We start from the raw sequence: 19,816 nt of genomic DNA on the forward strand, positions 1-19,816 counted from the left end.
CGGTTATTGGGACCAATTACTACCGAGTTCTAGCAAGTAAGAAAATATCGATTCCATATCGATATTGAAGTGTAGTGGCCCCCGGTTGAAGAAACAGGTTGAATGTTTTCGAGTTTATTTTACCTTTCTCCTCATTTTATTCCTCTCTTCGAAAACATTGCTTTTCGGCAATCGGTGCTGACAAAGTTTTCTGTTGAATTTTCATTTTCTAGATCTCTTTTTTTGATATCGAATTGAATGGGAAGTAGAAATTGCTGTTAGTACACAATTTTTTTTGTTGCTGTCTGCTTCTAACGGGCCATTATTTGAATAGGAGAGAAGATGTGTTTTTTGTTTTGGTACCGTACAGCTTTTTGGGTCTTCCTTTCCAGCAGATGGTAAACAGAATCTGTACCCTGGAGGTGGGTGCGTTTTTCTAACTGAAAAAAGATCCATTTAAAGAGATCTGTTTTTTTTCTCTTTTTGTATGAGTGTGCTCAGGAAGCATTTTGAATTTCTGAGTTAATATTCTGATGGTTTTTTGCGCAATACTTCAATTTTCTATCGCTTTTTCAGAAAAAAAATACGATTCAATTTGATTTCTTAAGAAATATATAAACCCTCGTTGCTGTTCAAGTGTACAAGTAGGAATTTGGGCATAGAAAGCATTTTTGAAGAATTTTGAAACTGAAACTTTCTGCGGAACACATTGACAGACTGAGTTTTCGTTAGTTTTTCTCACTTTCAAAAAGTTTTTTTTTATTTTTTTTCTGTGATCTGCATCTAGATGGCGCATTTAAAGCTACAGTTCTGAAATTTAAATCTATATAAAATATGAATCTAAAATCTGAGTCATAAATCTGAATCTGAAATTTGAAACAGAACCTTTAATCTGAAATTTGAATCTGAATCCGATTATTTAATCTAAAATCTAGGTTTAGAATGTAAAATTTAAAATCTAAGGGAAACTTTACCTTTATTTTTCAAAGATCTTCGATATAGTTTTAAAAAGAAGCCTAAGAACAATTTAGCCGGTAATGCCCATGGTTTCGATAATTGCTAGGCTGAATTGGATAACTCTACTCAACATAGATTCGAACCACCGAACAGGATGTAGAGAAAACTTCGGTAGTGAAAAGAAAAGAACTGTCCTTCAGGGCCAGAAAAGGGCTAGGCGACACGTGATCCAAACAAACGGGAAAATTGTGCTCGACGAAAACCTTTTTTTCTGGGGCTCAGTACTTGAAGACATTTTTCTGACTGCGACTTTAAGACCTTCCAATCGATACTGGTCTGGCAAACTCTCAGTGGAGCTTAGTGACTTTGACTCGGCGACCTGCACCTATCTTTGATCTGAAAACGGTGGCCTCGACTCGACAAATTTCTCTGGTTCTGACCTGACGGCATTGAAAATGAAAATGAAAACTTAAAAGAAAACTTTAAAACTTTAAACTTTAACCCGCTTGAAATTCTTATCGATCTTCGAAGCTGTCTTCAACTCGCTTTTTTCTTCATTCATTCCAAGCTGTCCTCTCAACTCCCTTAAAATGATAAACGATTTTCAAAGCTGTCCTCTCAACTCGCTTTTATCTTCAATAATTTTAAGCTGTCCTCTCAACCCGCTTTAAATGATAATCGATGTTCAAAGCTGTCCTCTCAACTCGGGTTTTCTTCAAACATGTCAAGCTGTCCTCTCAACATGCTTTTTCTCCAATCACCTAAAGCTGTCCTCTCAACCCGCTTAAAATGATAACCGATTTTCAAAACTCTCCTCTCAACACGCTTTTCTCTTCAGTCCTTTCAAGCTGTCCTCTCAACTCGCTTGAAATGATAATCGATTTTCAAAGCTGTCCTCTCAATACGCTTTTTCTTTGAACATTTTAAGCGGTCCTCTTGAAATGATAATCGTTCTTCGAAGCTGTCCTCTCACTACGCTTTTTTCTTCAGTCATTTCAAGCTGTCCTCTCAACTCGCTTGAAATGATAATCGATATTCAAAGCTGTCCTCTCAACTCGCTTTTTTTCAAACATTTTCAAAAGCTGTCCTCTTAACACGCTTTTCCTTAAATCACTTCAAGCTGTCCTCTCAACTTGCTTGAAATGATAATCAATTTTCAAAGCTGTCCTCTCAACACGCTTTTTTCTCCAGTCATTTCATGCTGTCCTCTCAACTCGCTTGAAATGATAATCGATTTTTAAAGCTGTCCTCTACAAACGCTTTTTCTTTGAACCTTTTAAGCGGTCCTCTTGAAATGATAATCGATCTTCGAAGCTGTCCTCTCAACACGCTTTTTTCTTCAGTCATTCCAAGCTGTCCTCTCAACTTGCTTGGAATGCTAAACGATTTTCAGAGCTGTCTTCTCAACTCGCTTTTTCTTCAAACATTTAAAAAAAACTGTCCTCTCAACTTGTTTTTTCTTAAATCACTTCAAGCTGTCCTCTCAACTCGCTTGAAATGATAATCGATTTTCAAAGCTGTCCTCTCAACACGCTTTTTTCTTCAGTCATTTCAAGCTGTCCTCTCAACTCGCTTGAAATGATAATCGATTTTCAAAGCTGTCCTCTGCAAATGCTTTTTCTTTGAACATTTTAAGCGGTCCTCTTGAAATGATAATCGATCTTCGAAGCTGTCCTCTCACTTCGCCTTTTTCTTCAGTCATTCCAAGCTGTCCTCTCAACTCGCTTGAAAAAATAATCGATTTTCGAAGCTGTCCTCTCAACTCGCTTGGAATGCTAAACGATTTTCAAAGCTGTTCTCTCAACTCGCTTTTTCTTCAAACATTTTAAGCGGTCCGCTTGAAATGATAATCGATCTTCGAAGCTGTCCTCTCACTACGCTTTTTTCTTCAGTCATTCCAAGCTGTCCTCTCAACTCGCTTGGAATGCTAAACGATTTTCAAAGCTGTCCTCTCAACTCGCTTTTTCTTCAAATATTTTAAAAAACTGTCCTCTCAACATGTTTTATCTTAAATCACTTCAAGCTGTCCTCTCAACTCGCTTGAAATGATAATCAATTTTCAAAGCTGTCCTCTCAACACGCTTTTTTCTTCAGTCATTTTAAGCTGTCCTCTCAACTCGCTTGAAATGATAATCGATTTTCAAAGCTGTCCTCTCAAAACGCTTTTTTTTAACATTTTAAGCGGTCCTCTTGAAATGATAATCGATCTTCGAAGCTGTCCTCTCACCAAACTTTTTTCTTCAATCATTTCAAGCTGTCCTCACAACTCGCTTGAAAATGATAATCGATTTTCAAAGCTGTCCTCTCACCCCGCTTGAAATGATAATCGATTTTAAAAACTGTCTTCTAAACCCACTTTAAATGATAATCGATTTTCAAAGCTGTCCTCTCAACACGTCTTTTCTTAAATTACTTCAAGCTATCTTCTCAACCCGCTTTAAATGATGATCAATTTTCAAAGCTGTCCTCTCACCTCGCTTTTTTCTTCAATCACTTCAAGCTGTCCTCTCAACCGGCTTAAAATTATAATCGATTTTCAAAGCTCTCTTCTCAACACGCTTTTCTTCAGTCCTTTCAAGCTGTCCTCTCAACTCGCTCGAAATAATAATTTATCTTCACAGCTGTCCTCTCACCACGCTTTTTTTTCAGTCATTCCAAGCTGTCCTCTCAATTCGCTTGAAATGATAATCGATTTTCAAAGCTGGCCTCTTAATTCGCTTTTCTTCAAACATGTGAAGCTGTCCTCTCAACCCGCTTGAAAAGAAAATAGATTTTGAAAGCTTTCTTCTCAACACCCTTTTTTCAGTCATTCCAAGTTGTCCTCTCAACTCTCTTGAAACGCTAATCGATTTTCAAAACTGTCCTCTCACCCCGCTTGAAATGATAATCGATCTTCAAAGCTTTCTTCTTAACACGCTTTTTTCTTAAGTCATTCATAGTTGTCCTTTTAACTCGCTTGAAATGATAATCGATTTTCGAAGCTGTCCTCTCAACACGCCTTTTCTTTAATCACTTCAAGCTGTCCTCTCAATACGCTTTTTTCTTCAATCACTTCAAGCTGTCCTCTCAACCCGCTTGAAATGATAATCGATTTTCAAAGCTGCACTCTCAGCTCGATTTTTCCTTCAATCACTTCAAGCTGTCTTCTCAACCCACTTGAAATGATAATCTATTTTCAAAGCTGTTCTCTCAACATGCTTTTCCTTCAAACTTTTCAAGCTGTTCTCCCAACCCGCTTGAAATGATAATCGATTTTCAAAGCTGTCCTCTCAACACGTTTTTCTTCAATTATTTCAAGCTGTCCTCTTAACCCGCTTGAAATGAAAATCGATTTCCAAAGCTGTCCTCTCAACACGTTTTTCTTAAATCGCTTCAAGCTGTCCTCCCAAACCGCTTGAAATAATAATAGATTTTCAAAGCTGTCCTCTCAACTCACTTTTTCTTCAAACATGTCAAGCTGTTCTCTCAACCCGCTTTAAATGATAATCAATTTTCAAAGCTGTCCTCTCAACACGCCTTTTCTTAAATCATTTCAAGCTGTCCTCTCAACCCGCTTTAAATGATGATCAATTTTAAAAGCCGTCATCTCAACAAGCTTTTTCTTTATACATTTCAAGCTGTCCTCTCAACTCGCTTGAAATGATGATCGATTTTAAAAGCTGTCCTCTCAACAAGCTTTTCCTTCAGTCTTTTCAAGCTGTCCTGTCAACTCGCTTGAAATGATAATCGATTTTCAAAGCTGTCCTCTCGATTCGCTTTTTTTTCAAACATGTCAAGTTGTCCTCTCTATCTTTTGAAATGCTTATCGATCTTTAAAGCTGTGCTCTCAACATGCTTTTCTTAAAACACATCAAGCTGTCCTTTCAACCCGCTTTTAATGCTAATCGATCTTCAAAGCTGTTCTCTCAATACTTTCTTTTTATTAAATCACTTCAAGATGTCCTCTCAACAAGCTTGAAATGATAATCGATTTTCGAAGCTGTCTTCTCTTCGCTTTTTCATCAAACATGTCAAGCAGTCCTCCTAACTCGCTTGAAATGATAATGGATTTTCAAAGCTGTTCTCAACAATTATATGAATTATTTTATTTAGCTCAGCATATGTCAGTAGTAAAAATGTTCGGTGACTAACAAATGTGTGTGACACATGGAGGACTGTAAGTATATTTATTAATGCACAAATTACTTTTGACCATAGTTTCATGTCATTCTTAAGACTAAAATAACAGCTTTTACTATGCCAGATACGGTGATGATTGATCCGTTTTGCAATATTTGACGGCTGTTTTTGCCACCTAAAAATTTTACGATAACGTGACAGAAAGCTCAAACCAAAAAGTAATTCAGCGGCATCCGAAATCCGATGACACTTCGCTCCGACGACAAGAGCCAATAAAGGTGCCCCCGTTTTAATGCTCTAATGAATTGGATTCGATTCCCACTTCAACTAAATTTTGGCGCAGCGGGTTTCACCCCAAAAAAATGAAACGAGAAAGAGAGAAACAAATTAGAAGCACTCACCCCCTTGTATGTCCGAAACAGCTTCTAGTAGTAGCAGCAGCGCCTCCTATCGGTGGTGGTACCTCTGTCGACGAGGGGCCAGTTAGTCGTCAAAAAGTCCTGCTCCGCCAAATTTGCCGCAACAGCGGGCAGCCTTTCACCAACAACAACAGCAACAAACGTTGACACCTCCCCAATGGTGCTTTTGCCTCTGGTGGTGATTACCGATCGTCGTTCTACTAGGCTTTCTAGCTCGTTCGACGATTCTCCCGATTCGGGAAACTCCATTGGACTGGACCCCGTCCTCCCCGATTGACTCTGTAGAAGCTACTACATAGCCTCTTCTAGGAGATGACGATGTAGTGGTGTTGTTGTTGTTGTTTTCGCCGTCGTTTGTTTGCCCAATATTTTTTTCGGTACCTACTTCTGTTCTACTACTCGTACTCCGGGGAAAAGTCGTTATCCTTTTATCGCCTACTGCGACAATGTGTTTCGAGCGTTTCAAACGAGAATTTTCGTAGGTTGGATCGGTACTACGCGCTATATGGCTTGTATTTTTTATTTTTTTTATTCACGCATTGATTCCACCTCTCCCCTTATAGAATAGAGAAAGGCGGTTGGAAAAAAAACACCGGGAGCTGAATTTGGCAGAACTTTTCACATCACTTTTTTTCCCTAGCTAGCGCCAACTCAACTTTGTTATGGTGGGCGGAAGACTCCGAGCGGAAGAGCGATTCCGGAGGTAAAAACACTCGCGAGACGACGGGGAGCTCGTTTGCTGGAAGTCGATATTTTGATTCGGTTTAATACCGAAAGCAACGATATGGAGGTTTAGCGCCGTTCTGTTTTTTCACTTCTTCACTTGCTTTTTTTCCTTCTTTATTATTATTTCACGCTCTGGTGAATGCGATTAACGGGTGTTTCGAACTTCTGGAGCAGTTTCCCAACGGCCTCAAGATTCGATGACGATTCAAGGCAACACAACAACTCGTAAGCCAACAACTCTCAATTGTTCGAGCAAAATGTTTCGAGAAGTCGAAACATCGAATGGTTGCCTTTGAGGGCAGAAAAAAAATCGAAGCGCTCGTGTTAAATCTATTAGCACGCGTACGGGACGCGTTTAGCCACACGTTCTCCCTTCCCCTTCCTCAAACTCATGTTTAGATGTAGCTGTTCCCATTGCGAGTCGATGTTGATCTAACTGGAACACGACGTTGTTGTTTGCTCAAAAGCTTCATAACTCTCACTGAGATTTTTTTTTTCTTTTGGAAAAATTCAACTTCTCCTAGAACACTAAAATAAACAAACAAGAAAAACACAATAACACTTTAATCAAAAAGCCACCTTCGATCGGAATTTTTCTTCGGAGCAACTTTCACAATAAGTAAACGAACGAAGGAATGATTCTATTTCGCGACTGGTGTGGTGGTGCCACTGTTTCCCCCCCCCGCTGCAACCGGATTTTCGCTTTCCGACCCAGGTTTTCCTCCGGCGGAAACGGAGACGCAGTTGTTGTCGTCTTCGACGACTTCCAGCCAACCAGTCAGTCAGTCAGCTTCAGTTGTTTGGCTTTTGGAATTTTGCTTCTGGAAAATAGAAAGAAAACACAGAGGGAAAATTGACAATCAACTTTTGTGATGATGATTTGCTTTTACTTAACTCTACGGAGGTATAGCTAGAGTTGGTGATGATTGAGTTGAAGAAGTGCTTACTGACTAAACTGAACTACAGATAGATTGCGTTATGCAATCATGAAACTCAATCAAGCTTTTTCTTTTTTCTGGAAACTTTAAATAAGTTGCAAGGGATTTGTTTGATGATTGACCATTTTCAAAATATTTTTGAAAGCTGATTAAAAAAAAACGCGAACGCCTTAAGAATGAAATCATATCCAATCGGATACAGTTTTGGTTCGAATTCGCGTTCTTTGGAGACACATTTTCGGACGATGCAAGTCCGATCAAGAAAAACCGACCGATTTCGAACTGAAATCGAACCGAATTATAATGATAACCTTGATTTTGACAGTTATCGGTTCGATGGACAATCGCTGTCGATCTGGGAATTTCCTATCTTGGTAACAACAACATTGGACACGTTCAATGACCACACAGTGTCTTAATGTGATTAATGCCAAAATCAAATGGAAGTCAAACAATAACCTTTTTTCAAGATTTTACACATGAAACTTTAAATGTGATTACCTTGACCTCCCAAACATTATCAAAAAAGGCTCCCATAAAAAATTAATAGAAGATTTAACAATTCCAAATTTTCAAGCAGTCAAACAAGTATTTACATAAAAATATTATTGATCATACAGAAAAATCTCTCTCACTTCTAGATAGGGAAGGGGGAGAGGCTTCTATAGAAAATCAACATAAAAGACAACACAAATTAACATTTTTTCAAATGATTTTCAACCAAATAAGTATGCCAACAAGTTGTCACGTAAAAAAATTCAGGAGTTAAGACACCTATTTGTCATTTTTGTCATTTTTGCCATTTTTGTCATTTTTGTCATTTTTGTCATTTTTGTCATTTTTGCCAAGACTGTCGTTGTTGCCAATTTTGTAATAATTGTAATTTTTGTAATTTATGTAATTTTTTCATTTCTGTTATTTTTTGTCATTTTTGTATTTTTTGCCATTTTTGTAATTTTTGTAACTTTTGCCATTTTTGAAATTTTTGTAATTTTTGTTATTTTTGTAATTTTTGTCATTTTTGTAATTTTTGTAATTTTTGTTATTTTTGTAATTTTTGTCATTTTTGTAATTTTTGTCATTTTTGCAATTTTTCTAATTTTTGTAATTTTTGTAATTTTTGTCATTTTTGTAATTTTTGTATTTTTTGTAATTTTTGTAATTTTTGTAATTTTTGTAAGTTTTGCCATTCTTGTCATTTTTGTCATTTTTGCCATTTTTGTCATCTTTGTAATTTTTGTCATTTTTTGTAATTTTTGAAGTTTTTGTAATTTTTGTAATTTTTGTCATTTTTGTAATTTTTGTCATTTTTGTCATTTTTGTAATTTTTCTCAATTTTATCATTTTCTTAATTTTTCTCATTTTTGTCATTTTTGTCATTTTTGTCATTTTTGTAATTTTTGTCAATTTTGTCATTTTTGTCATGTTTTGTCATTTTTGTCATTCTTGTCATTTTTGTCATTTTTGTCATTTTTGTCTTTTTTGTCATTTTTGTCATTGTTGTCGATTTTTTCATTTTTGTCATTTTTGTCATATATGTAATTTAGGTCATTTTTGTCTTTTTTGTCAATTTTGTCGTTTTGGTCATTTTTGTCATTTTTGTTATTTTTTGTAATTTTTTAAATTTTTCAATTTTTGTAATTTTTGGCATTTTTGTCGTTTTGGCATTTTTGCCACTTTTTGTTTTTTTTTCATTTTTTCCACTATTTTTATTTTTATCATTTTTATCATTTTTGACATTTTTGACATTTCGCCATTTCTGTAATTTTAGTCATTTTTGTCAGTTTTGTATTTTTTCTCATTTTGTGTCATTTTTATCATTTTAGTCATTTTTGTCACTTTTGTCATTTTTGCCATTTTTACCATTTTTGTCTTTTTTGTCTTTTTTGTCATTTTTGTCATTTTTGTCATTTTGCCATTTTTGTCATTTTTCCATTTTTGTCATGTTAGTATTTTTTGTAGTTTTTGAAACTTTTGTAATTTGTGTCAATTTTGTCATTTTTGTCATTTTTGTCATTTTTGACATTTTCGTCATTTATTTAAATATTTTTTTTTTTCATTTTTGTCATTCTTGTCATTGTTATCGTGATTGTCATTTTTATTTTATTGTTATTTTTGTTATTTTGTCATTTTGGTCATTTTTGTCACTTTTCTCATATTTGTCATTTTTGTGTAATTTTTTTGTCATTTTGTGTCGTTTTTGTTACATTTGTCGTTTTCGTAATTTTTATAATTTTATCATTTTTGTGTTATTTTTGTGCCATTTTTGTGTTGTTTTTATGTCGCTTTTGTGTCATTTTTATGTCGTTTTTGTGTCATTTTTTTGTTAGTTTTGGGTCATTTTTTGTCATTTTTGTTATTTTTTCATTGTTGTCATTTTTGTCATTTTTGTCAGTTTTGTCATTTTTGTCATTTTTGTCATTTTTGTCATTTTTGTCATTTTTGTCATTTTTGTCATTTTTGTCATTTTTGTCATTTTTGTCATTTTTGTCATTTATGTCATTTTTGTCATTTTTGTCATTTTTGTCATTTTTGTCATTTTTGTCATTTTTGTCATTTTTGTCATTTTTGTCATTTTTGTCATTTTTGTCATTTTTGTCATTTTTGTCATTTTTGTCATTTTTGTCATTTTTGTCATTTTTGTCATTTTTGTCATTTTTGTCATTTTTGTCATTTTTGTCATTTTTGTCATTTTTGTCATTTTTGTCATTTTTGTCATTTTTGTCATTTTTGTCATTTTTGTCATTTTTGTCATTTTTGTCATTTTTGTCATTTTTGTCATTTTTGTCATTTTTGTCATTTTTGTCATTTTTGTCATTTTTGTCATTTTTATCATTTTTGTCATTTTTGTCATTTTTGTCATTTTTGTCATTTTTGTCATTTTTGTCATTTTTGTCATTTTTGTCATTTTTGTAATTTTCGTCATTTTTGTCATTTTTGTCATTTTTGTCATTTTTGTCATTTCTGTCATTTCTGTCATTTTTGTCATTTTTGTCATTTTTGTCATTTTTGTCATTTTTGTCATTTTTGTCATTTTTGTCATTTTTGTCATTTTTGTCATTTTTGTCATTTTTGTCATTTTTGTCATTTTTGTCATTTTTGTCATTTTTGTCATTTTTGTCATTTTTGTCATTTTTGTCATTTTTGTCATTTTTGTCATTTTTGTCATTTTTGTCATTTTTGTCATTTTTGTCATTTTTGTCATTTTTGTCATTTTTGTCATTTTTGTCATTTTTGTCATTTTTGTCATTTTTGTCATTTTTGTCATTTTTGTCATTTTTGTCATTTTTATCATTTTTGTCATTTTTGTCATTTTTGTCATTTTTGTCATTTTTGTCATTTTTGTCATTTTTGTCATTTTTGTCATTTTTGTCATTTTTGTCATTTTTGTCATTTTTGTCATTTTTGTCATTTTTGTCATTTTTGTCATTTTTGTCATTTTTGTCATTTTTGTCATTTTTGTCATTTTTGTCATTTTTGTCATTTTTGTCATTTTTGTCATTTTTGTCATTTTTGTCATTTTTGTCATTTTTGTCATTTTTGTCATTTTTGTCATTTTTGTCATTTTTGTCATTTTTGTCATTTTTGTCATTTTTGTCATTTTTGTCATTTTTGTCATTTTTGTCATTTTTGTCATTTTTGTCATTTTTGTCATTTTTGTCATTTTTGTCATTTTTGTCATTTTTGTCATTTTTGTCATTTTTGTCATTTTTGTCATTTTTGTCATTTTTGTCATTTTTGTCATTTTTGTCATTTTTGTCATTTTTGTCATTTTTGTCATTTTTGTCATTTCTGTCATTTTTGCCGTCACTGTTGCCAATTTTGTAATTTTTGTCATTTTTTCATTTCTTTCATTTTTTGTCACTTTTGTCATTTTTGTCATTTTTTGTCATTTTTGTAATTTTTTCATTTTTGTAATTTTTGTAATTGTTGTAATTTTTGTAATTTTTGTAATTTTTGGTAATATTTAATTTTTGTAATTTTTGTGATTTCTGTGATTTTTGTAATTTTTGTAATTTTTGTAATTTTTGTCATTTTTGTAATTTTTGTCATTTTTATCATTTTTGTCATTTTTGTCATTTTGGTCATTTTTGTCATTATTTATGTCATTTTTGTCATTTTGACATTTTTGTCATTTTGGCATTTTTGTCATTTTTGTCATTTTTGTAATTTTTTTCATTATTGTTATTTTTGTAATTTTTGTCATTTTTGTCATTTTTGCCATTTTTGTCGTTTTTGCCATTCTCGTCATTTTTGTCATTTTTGTTTTTTTTTGTCATTTTTATCATTGTTGTCATTTTTGTCATTTTTTGTCATTTATGTCGTTTTTGTCATTTTTGTCTTTTTGTCATTTTTGTTATCTTTGTCATTTTTGTCATTTTTGTCTTATATCTTATGTCTTATATGTCATATGTCTTATATCTTATGTCTTGTGTCTTATGTCTTATGTCTTAATATGACTTATGTCTTGTGTCTTTTTTTTTCTGTCTTATGTCTTGAAATTTATTCCAGCCCCAACTTTAGAAATACATTCGGATAATTTCGAGAGCGAGTACCTCCTCTGAACATTAAAAATTCCTTAACCTCGATGTTGGTTTTGGTTTTCCTAATTTTAAAATAATAAACGGCATCAATTCAGCCGGGAAATTGGGTTCATTGGCCATGCCAATGCCACAAAACGAAAGTTGCTAGCCCCAAACAAGGTCAGTAGCCGCTGTCCAGTCGCCGCCTGTCAATTTCTAGGAATAAGCTCTCCAATCCACCCTAATCTGGAAAACTATGCTAGCGGAAAATGCGACGTAGCGAAGCGTTTCATTGACAAAAAATGATGGTGGGGAACTTATGGCATGGTGAGAGACAGGTGAAAAATTCGGGAAAGCGCTGCCACTTCTAGAAAATTCCTAAGTGTTGCCTTCATGCTTCAACGATTTTGAGATCGATGCCCCCTTTTTCTTAAGCTTTGCGAAGAATGTCTGAAATTCGCAAAAGTGAAGATCGAAAATTAATAACGTCTCGGAAAAAAGATTTACGGGATTTAGATTGAGAGGTCTCCCGGTGCCAGTCGATGCCAAGCAAAGCGAAATCGGCATCTCCTCCTCGCTTCTCCGCTTTTCATCGTGGAAGAAGGTGAATTTTCGCGAAATTGACTTATCGACGACGGTGTCATAAATAATGGATTATGGCAGTGTTTTGGCAGCAACGGTAACTTGCCAAACGAGAGTCATTCCTCCCCATACTACTGACAGTAGTCTAGTACCCAGTAGCTGGATCCAGCATCCGGACGGAGCTCATCCGATTGTTTCTTCAGCTTGTCATAATAAATTCAACTGCGTGGCCCGGCTTATGCACTTCACTTCACTTGGCCCCCCTTTGCCAATTTCCTCCGTGTTGGTGGAAATTCCACAGAAGGGAAAAGTCGGTGGGAGGATGTTTTTTGTTCATCCTTTTTGCCACTCATTCAGAGAAATAACCGCAGCACTTTCAAAATAGCGGAATAAATTTTTTATGACGTTGATTGTAGCCAATCAATGGAGCAACAACAAAAAAATAGATGAGAAAAATATGAGCTGATATTTTTCCCGGAATCGCGATGAACGGGAGGACCTTTCGGTTGAACTTTAGCTGCTAGATTAAATGTTACGCGGAATTTCACTAAGCGGCGCTAGTCGGAGTGGAATGATCCGTCGAGTCTGTTTTGAAGTTTTCTATTGAATTTTTCGATAGCAATTGATATAATTGAAACAGCAACTACATTCCATAAACATCCATGGGATAAATAAAACTTTCCATTTGAAATTTCTTTCCCATAAATTCAAAATTTTTATTTCTAATCTAACTGACCCGATGGACTTTGCTACACCTTGCAAAATTGATGGAAATTTTGGAAATTTTGATTTGTTAGTTTATTATTATATATTTTAATTTCAACATCAATCAAAATTTTCCCCTTGAAATGGAAGCTAGAACTCGTGTTTCACAAAACCTTATCTAAAATTTATTTTCCGATTAGTGGTTTTTAATATTATGTTCTGCCAAAATACATGTTTTAATTATATACAATTCCTCCCCAAATAATCATTGAAACATTACTCGTATCAAAGTACAATTCCAGCCCAATTTTGATGCCTTTCGCGTGATAAATTCTCGATATCTTCGAAAAAAATATATGGTGACCACCTACCCTTTTCCTATCTCCTCACTGGAATCAGGGAGAGGTCTCAAACAATCATAGAGTCTTCTACCGTATTGAAATATCTTCCCATGCCAAATTTAATTCCAGTTGTTTGATTATTTCTCCAGTTTGGAAAAAAAATTACGAGAGCCCCATCCTCCTTTTCGGTTTCCGCAATGGAAGCTGGGATGAGCCTCAAAACATGACAAATTCGATTTATTTCGCACATTAATTATTGAGTTATGCAAAAATTTTATGGATGCCCATACCCTCTTCCTATTTTCCAATGGAAGTAGGGAGGGGTCTCAAACAATCATTGAACCTTTTCTTATATCCAAATATCCTTCCATGCCAAATTTGGTTCGATTTACTCAACTAGTTCTCGAGTTGTTTAAAAATCTGTAGGGTGGCCCCCTTCTCTCTTTTTATTTCCTCAAAAAAAATCAATCAAATTTTTTTATTCAAAAATCGTCAGAGTTGAACTGGAAGTTCTAAAAAATGAAATATCTCCTGATTTTTGCAGTACATTTCATGTAAACAAAACTTAAACCTAACTTTTACTTCAGAAAAGATATTCAATGTAATGCAGAAAAAAAATCAAAATATTTTTTGTAATGTTGGCGTTTTTGATTGCCCGTTTTAAATCTGTTTAACCGCAAGATGAAAATAAAAAATCATATAAAACTGCTTTGTTCAGCCACTGAATTTGTTAATAAATTTGACCTTGAAATTTGTGAAATATTTTTCATTGAATTCAGATTCTTTATTTTGAAATGGTTCTTCCTTCTTCTCATGTTACCAAAAAATGAAGCTTAAGAATAGGCAAAACCAATAATTAAAAACAAACTTCATTTCTCACTTATTTGAATTTTATGGATGATTTAATACGCAAAAATTTCTCCTTCCATACAAATTTCCATACAAAATTGAATCGCGTTGTAACGTGCAGGAATCAACTAAATCATTTCAAATATTACACTGATGCTTTGTGATAAAAAGACATCGAAAGAAAAATTATGGGAGCCAATAGTCATTTTTTGCAGCGGTCTAATGTTGCACATATGGAATTTTTTTTTTTAATTTCTTTGATCATGGCCACAAAAAATGTAAAAAAAATTGGTGTAAAACCCGTACTTTTTAATGCATCAACCCCCAAAGCTATTCCAGTCCGCATAGAAAATTTTTGAAAATCCTATTGGAAAGTTGTCGTTATTTTGACATCTCCAAATTTCCAAAACACGAAACACAGAGTATTTGACTACTATTCAAGGGTAGCTGTTTTTCGAACTTTTTGTCAATCTGTATTTTCTGAGATTATTCTAGCAAATAAATTCGCACTGGATTTTGAGCATGTTAACGCAAGATTCGGACAACAAAAAAGAAAGACAATTTATATCGGTTCTAGTGACTTAACTACATTGGAAATGCGATGCTTAGCAAAAATATGATAGATAAAACAGTGAAGTACTTTCTGAATTTTGAAAAGTCAGCACAAATTCTTGCTCGTTAGAAGGGCAGAAGGCGCAATTGTTCGTAATATCTTAAAGCCATTTCGCACACGAAGACGGGTGAAATATTCATCATATTGTTGTCAAGCACTGTGCGCCAATGTAGTTACATACATCACCAGAACCGGTACGAAATCGCCTTACTTGTGCACATAGTTTTATTACCTAAATATTGCCTTAACATATTCAAAATCCAGTACAAAGCCGATTTTAGGTATAAAAATAGTCTCAGCAAATGCAGTTGATAAAAATTTCTTAAAGCAGCTACCTTCCAAAACTAGAGATGCCCAAATATCACAAAGTACGTCAACTTTCCAATTCGATTTTCAAAAATTTTCTGTTTAAACTGTAACACCTTTAGCGGTTGATTCAATCAAAAGTACGATTTCTACACCACTTTTGTCCTTTTTGGTGGCCATAATCTTAGGAAATTAAAAAAAAATCCAAATGTACTTCTAACTTCAGCTGTCTCAGGCACTAAGTGAATTTTTGTTCGAGTACTGTACGTCTTGGCGGTCGAGTGGTTAGCGTGGTAAGACGGTAATCGCTGGTCCACTGATGGCATGGGTTCGATTCCCATCTCGGTACTGGGTGTTAAATGTTAATCTTAAGTTGTCCACGTCATTTATTCAGTCTGTAAAGCCTAAATCGGCTAAAACGGTGTATGTCTTTTTTAAGTACTTAATAACTCCCGAGCAGACACTATGAAGCCAAAATTGATAGCAAATTAAGACCAAAAAAAGATGTCAACAGCATACTAAGAGCAGAATTTGCTGTTGAATAATTAACGATAGCAAAACTTGGAATAATTAAGGTTTCACTTATTTCCAAAGAGCAGAAAGAAATTTCAAAATAACAGCGCATATCCTTAACCTGAACTATATTATAACTGAAAGGCTCACGCGTTCCTAACAATAAATATTAAACACTTTGGTTTTCAAATTTCTTCAGGTTCAAAATTTATAAGCGTTGTGAAAATTTGAATCGAACAGTAAAACACAAATGGAAAAACCATTAATTTTTAAAATAGTCGCAGCTGTAAAATTCTGTGAAAGAAAACCGGGAAAAAAATAATTTTTCAAATGTTCTCAAACAATACTATCGAATTTCCGTTAAACACAGAAAACAAATAATTTTTGAAACGGTGAAACATAACATTCTATCTTTTAAAATTAAACAACCTGTCGGTTGGAAGAAAAAAAATTATTCTTATTTAAGATGCAAATAGTGCTAAAAATATTTTTAATTGAAAAAACAATTTGTTTGTACAAAAATCCGGTAGTCGCAATCCCTGTTCAAACACGCCTTCATTCATAAATATTTTAAATGTCTCTCGCTCTCCAAAAATAGAACGCCTAAAATCTGGCGCTAATAGCCCTGTGTCTGTATCGCACAGGCTATAGATTTAGAATCCAATAAACTGCACATCAGAAAAGTACGCACGCGTCCCTTTGTATTCGTTCCCGGTTGATCGTGGCAAAAATATAAATTTATGTTCTTGTCCAACCATCGCGTTTTTTATTCGTCTTTTTGTGCAATATACGTTTGTCCAGCTAATTAAGTCTAGTTAATTATCCCCGAAATTCCCGATCATCCAATTCCGGTAAAAACACAATTGAAGGTAGTTTTTCAACTTAACCTTACCCTAGAACAAATACTTTTTGTCAACATTGACTTTAACGATTTTGAATAATTATATTTTCATGATACGTCTCTGAAAATGACGTGTAGTAAATCAAATTTCAAATCCAAGTCCGCCAAGATGTGTGTATATATAGGAGGTGTAGCGATATGCCAAATTTCTGATTCAGCCATTTTGGATCGACAACTTTGGACTTCGTGAAGTTTGTTTACCAACAAAGCCCTCAGTTCGAACAAATCTACCGATGTTTACAAACAAACTTACTGAACCTCACCGCACTTTCCTCGCCTACTTACTGACACTTGTGTGATACTTATTTATGGTATGCTCTTTAGAATAAGTATCACTTCGGCATCCTCGTTAAGTGTCATACCTTTCCTAACATTTCAAAAGAGCTAAACTTCCGGTTCAACGAAGCTCAAGCGTAACTAAAATTTAAAAAACAGATAAAGGTGGAACTCGCAAATATCTGAAAATAACAGTAAAATAGTAGTAGGTAGTATTTTTCGATATCCAACGAAAAATTTGTATATTTTTTTGCACTTTAATTTATTTTAATGATTTGCTGATGATCTTTTAAGTGAAAGTTTATTGATGTTTCTTTTTGTTCACAGGAATAAACACCCTGGTCATTCTCTCCATATTTGATGTTTCAAATTTTCAAACGATTTTTCTCAGTACGAGTAAACTGCTAGTTTCACCCGTTTGAAAAGTTACGCGAAAAATAAAGAAACGTCAAAATACGGTTTGTTTTGTTTTGCCGTTGGTTCAATTGTTTTTGTTTGTTTGTTTTATGCCGCGCTGCACTGCCGCTCATAGCAAGTCCGTCCCATTTGCGTTTTTGTTGAGTTGAGAAAACAGCGATTGAATTTTGTTACTTGTTTTGAGAAATTTCGTATTTTCCCGCGGTTTTGATGGCAGCAATCAACAGCATTTGTTAATTATGTGTCAAACAAATACTTTTGCATCATTGCTTGTTCCAAAATACCAAAATTTGGTTTGTTTGTGATGAAAATTATACTCTGGGACGCATATGCGATGATTTACATGGTAGGTATCTAGCAAAAATGATAGCAAGTCAGTCCCATTCCATAGCCAACTGCAAACGCTGATGAAAAAACAAGGATAGAAGGGAGCTTGTCCCGATCTATCGGAACCTATTTCTTGAACAACCTAGGGTAAGCATTCCAGATTGCCCAATTTCAACCAGGCTACCGGATCTTTAAAGAATAAATGGGAAATACCCGATCTGGTCCGGTTGCCCGGATATTGAAGAAAAAAACCGGATTATGCCCGCATTTTTTCACAATTTTAGCAAAATCCATACCAAAAACTCTAATTTAAATCATGAAATGTATGATATTTGGGAAAAAATACTTTGAATATAAAATAAAATAGCTTCACATACGTTTTTGGAATTGTAGAATATGGTTTGAACGCCCGCGGTTGATGTGTCTTGGTAAAAAATCTTTTTTCATGTGTTTATTTTTCACCTTTTTTCTTACTTTTTATTGGAAAAAACCTGAATTTTGAAACTTATTTATTCCGGGGCCAATCCTTCTACTCGTAACAAACTAGTGATCAGAACAAAACGGTATCCATCGTGATGCCCAAATTCTATCCGGTTAATTCGGTCGACCCGTCACCTCATATTCGGGTAATACAACCAGGACAAGTGCAGCTACTGAACGTTTATGAAGATTGGCTAGTTTTGGATGCCCTGATAAAGATATCCCAGATGTCGGACCAAAGTTCCTGCCCTCCTTGCTCAAAAGCATGCCATCTGAAGTCAGTCAAACCAAATCAAATCAAATGCCACCAGAGCTGGTTTTTCCTAAAAAAAAAGGTAACTTTTCATGAATTCATGTTATCTATACGATTTTCCCTTTTTTTTTGTTTATCTTCCAGGTGATCTGCAATTATTCGGCAACTATTGGAATGTGGTTGGACTCCAAATTGAAAAGCGCCTTCTAGTAGGCAACTTTATTGCGCCTTAAAGTTTAAAATTTAATAATAAAATAAAACAGAACTTCAAACAAGAACTTAGATGGGAGGAGCATTCATTTTACATTGTAGGTTTTTCATCTTATGCTCAATTTTTTTAGGCGCTTTAAAATTGCGGACATTTAGACTCTTTTCATTATCAAACGTAATTAACACTAAATGTACCGGAGGCTGTCAAATGACGGTATTTTAACTTTAAATGATGATTACGCCTTATATAACTTTTTTCGCAAAATTAACGACAGGACCATTTTTATTTTTATAATGCAAGTATTTTTGCGTTTTTAAAATTTTTCTGTCTCAGAAAATCCAGATTCATAAAAAGTTCGAAAAACAGCTACCTTTGGAAAGCCGTCATAAATTATGTATTTCGTATTTCAAAAATCTAAAGATGCCAAAATGTGACAAATTTTGTCCACCTTCCAATTTATTTTTTAAATTTTTTCTACTGTAACAGGAACAGCGTTGGCGGTTGATTGATTGAAAAGTACGGGTTTTACATAACTTTTTTACATTTTTTGTGGACATGATCTTAAAAAAAATTTAAAACAATGTTCCATATGTGCAACATATAGCTTCTAACTTCAGCTTTCTCATGCACTAAGTGAATTTTTTTTATTACTAAATAACTGATTTACAGCCGTTTTCCTGAAGCATATTTTTTCAACAGTTTTTTTTTGGACTTTAAATAACTTTAAAATTATTGACTGCAGCTGGAAATTGTCTGAGAAACATATTTGAGTCGAGTTATAAGTTTTTCAAAACTATAAATTTTGTAGAAATCGGTAGAGAAACAAGGGAGTTTTAGCGAAAACGGTGTTTGCCGTCATTTGACCGCTCGCGGTATGAATAGGTATATACAAAGTGTCGGTATGTTTAGTGTTAAATGCGAATTAATTTTAATTACCAAACAAGAATTTAGAAATCATAACCCATTTTGCTATCACGTTTTGAAAGTTTTATTTGTTCTTATTACCTTTATCTAAGGTGAAATACAGACAGAACTGCTAAAATTGAAGTATTAACTGCACCTCATTTTTCGAATGATTTGAGAGCATAATAATGTCAAATTACCAATCATTAGAAAATATTTGATGCCTTATATTGGCATCATTGTGCTCTTCAAGCTCTCGGAAAACAAGGTGTAGTTAGAGTCTCAGTTTTAGCAAAATTTGGTATCACTTTGCTAACCAAGTATAAATATTTGTGCTCTCACCACCTTACCATCACCTTATATCAAGCAAAATGAGAGCAAGTTGGGTTCCTATGGCGTGATAGCTAAATTAACTATAATTGTATCATAAAAATCTGCTCAGGGTGACTTACTGCCTTTTTACCGAAGCAAAATCCAA

The 19,816-nt window shown here is 33.9% G+C and overlaps 1 protein-coding gene across 3 annotated transcripts in view; it reads right to left on the bottom strand.

The window, feature by feature from the left end:
• LOC129740020 (protein-tyrosine sulfotransferase) overlaps positions 1-19,816 on the bottom strand; it is a 128,346-nt gene that overhangs the window by 64,216 nt on the left and 44,314 nt on the right. For all 3 annotated transcript variants that reach the window (XM_055731601.1, XM_055731602.1, XM_055731600.1), the window contains exon 2: positions 5,457-6,728. The gene's annotated coding sequence lies outside the window, so the exon portion shown is untranslated. The remainder of the gene's footprint in view (positions 1-5,456; positions 6,729-19,816) is intronic.

The sequence above is a fragment of the Uranotaenia lowii genome, chromosome 1, assembly GCF_029784155.1.
Source record: "Uranotaenia lowii strain MFRU-FL chromosome 1, ASM2978415v1, whole genome shotgun sequence".
NCBI lineage: Eukaryota > Metazoa > Arthropoda > Insecta > Diptera > Culicidae > Uranotaenia > Uranotaenia lowii.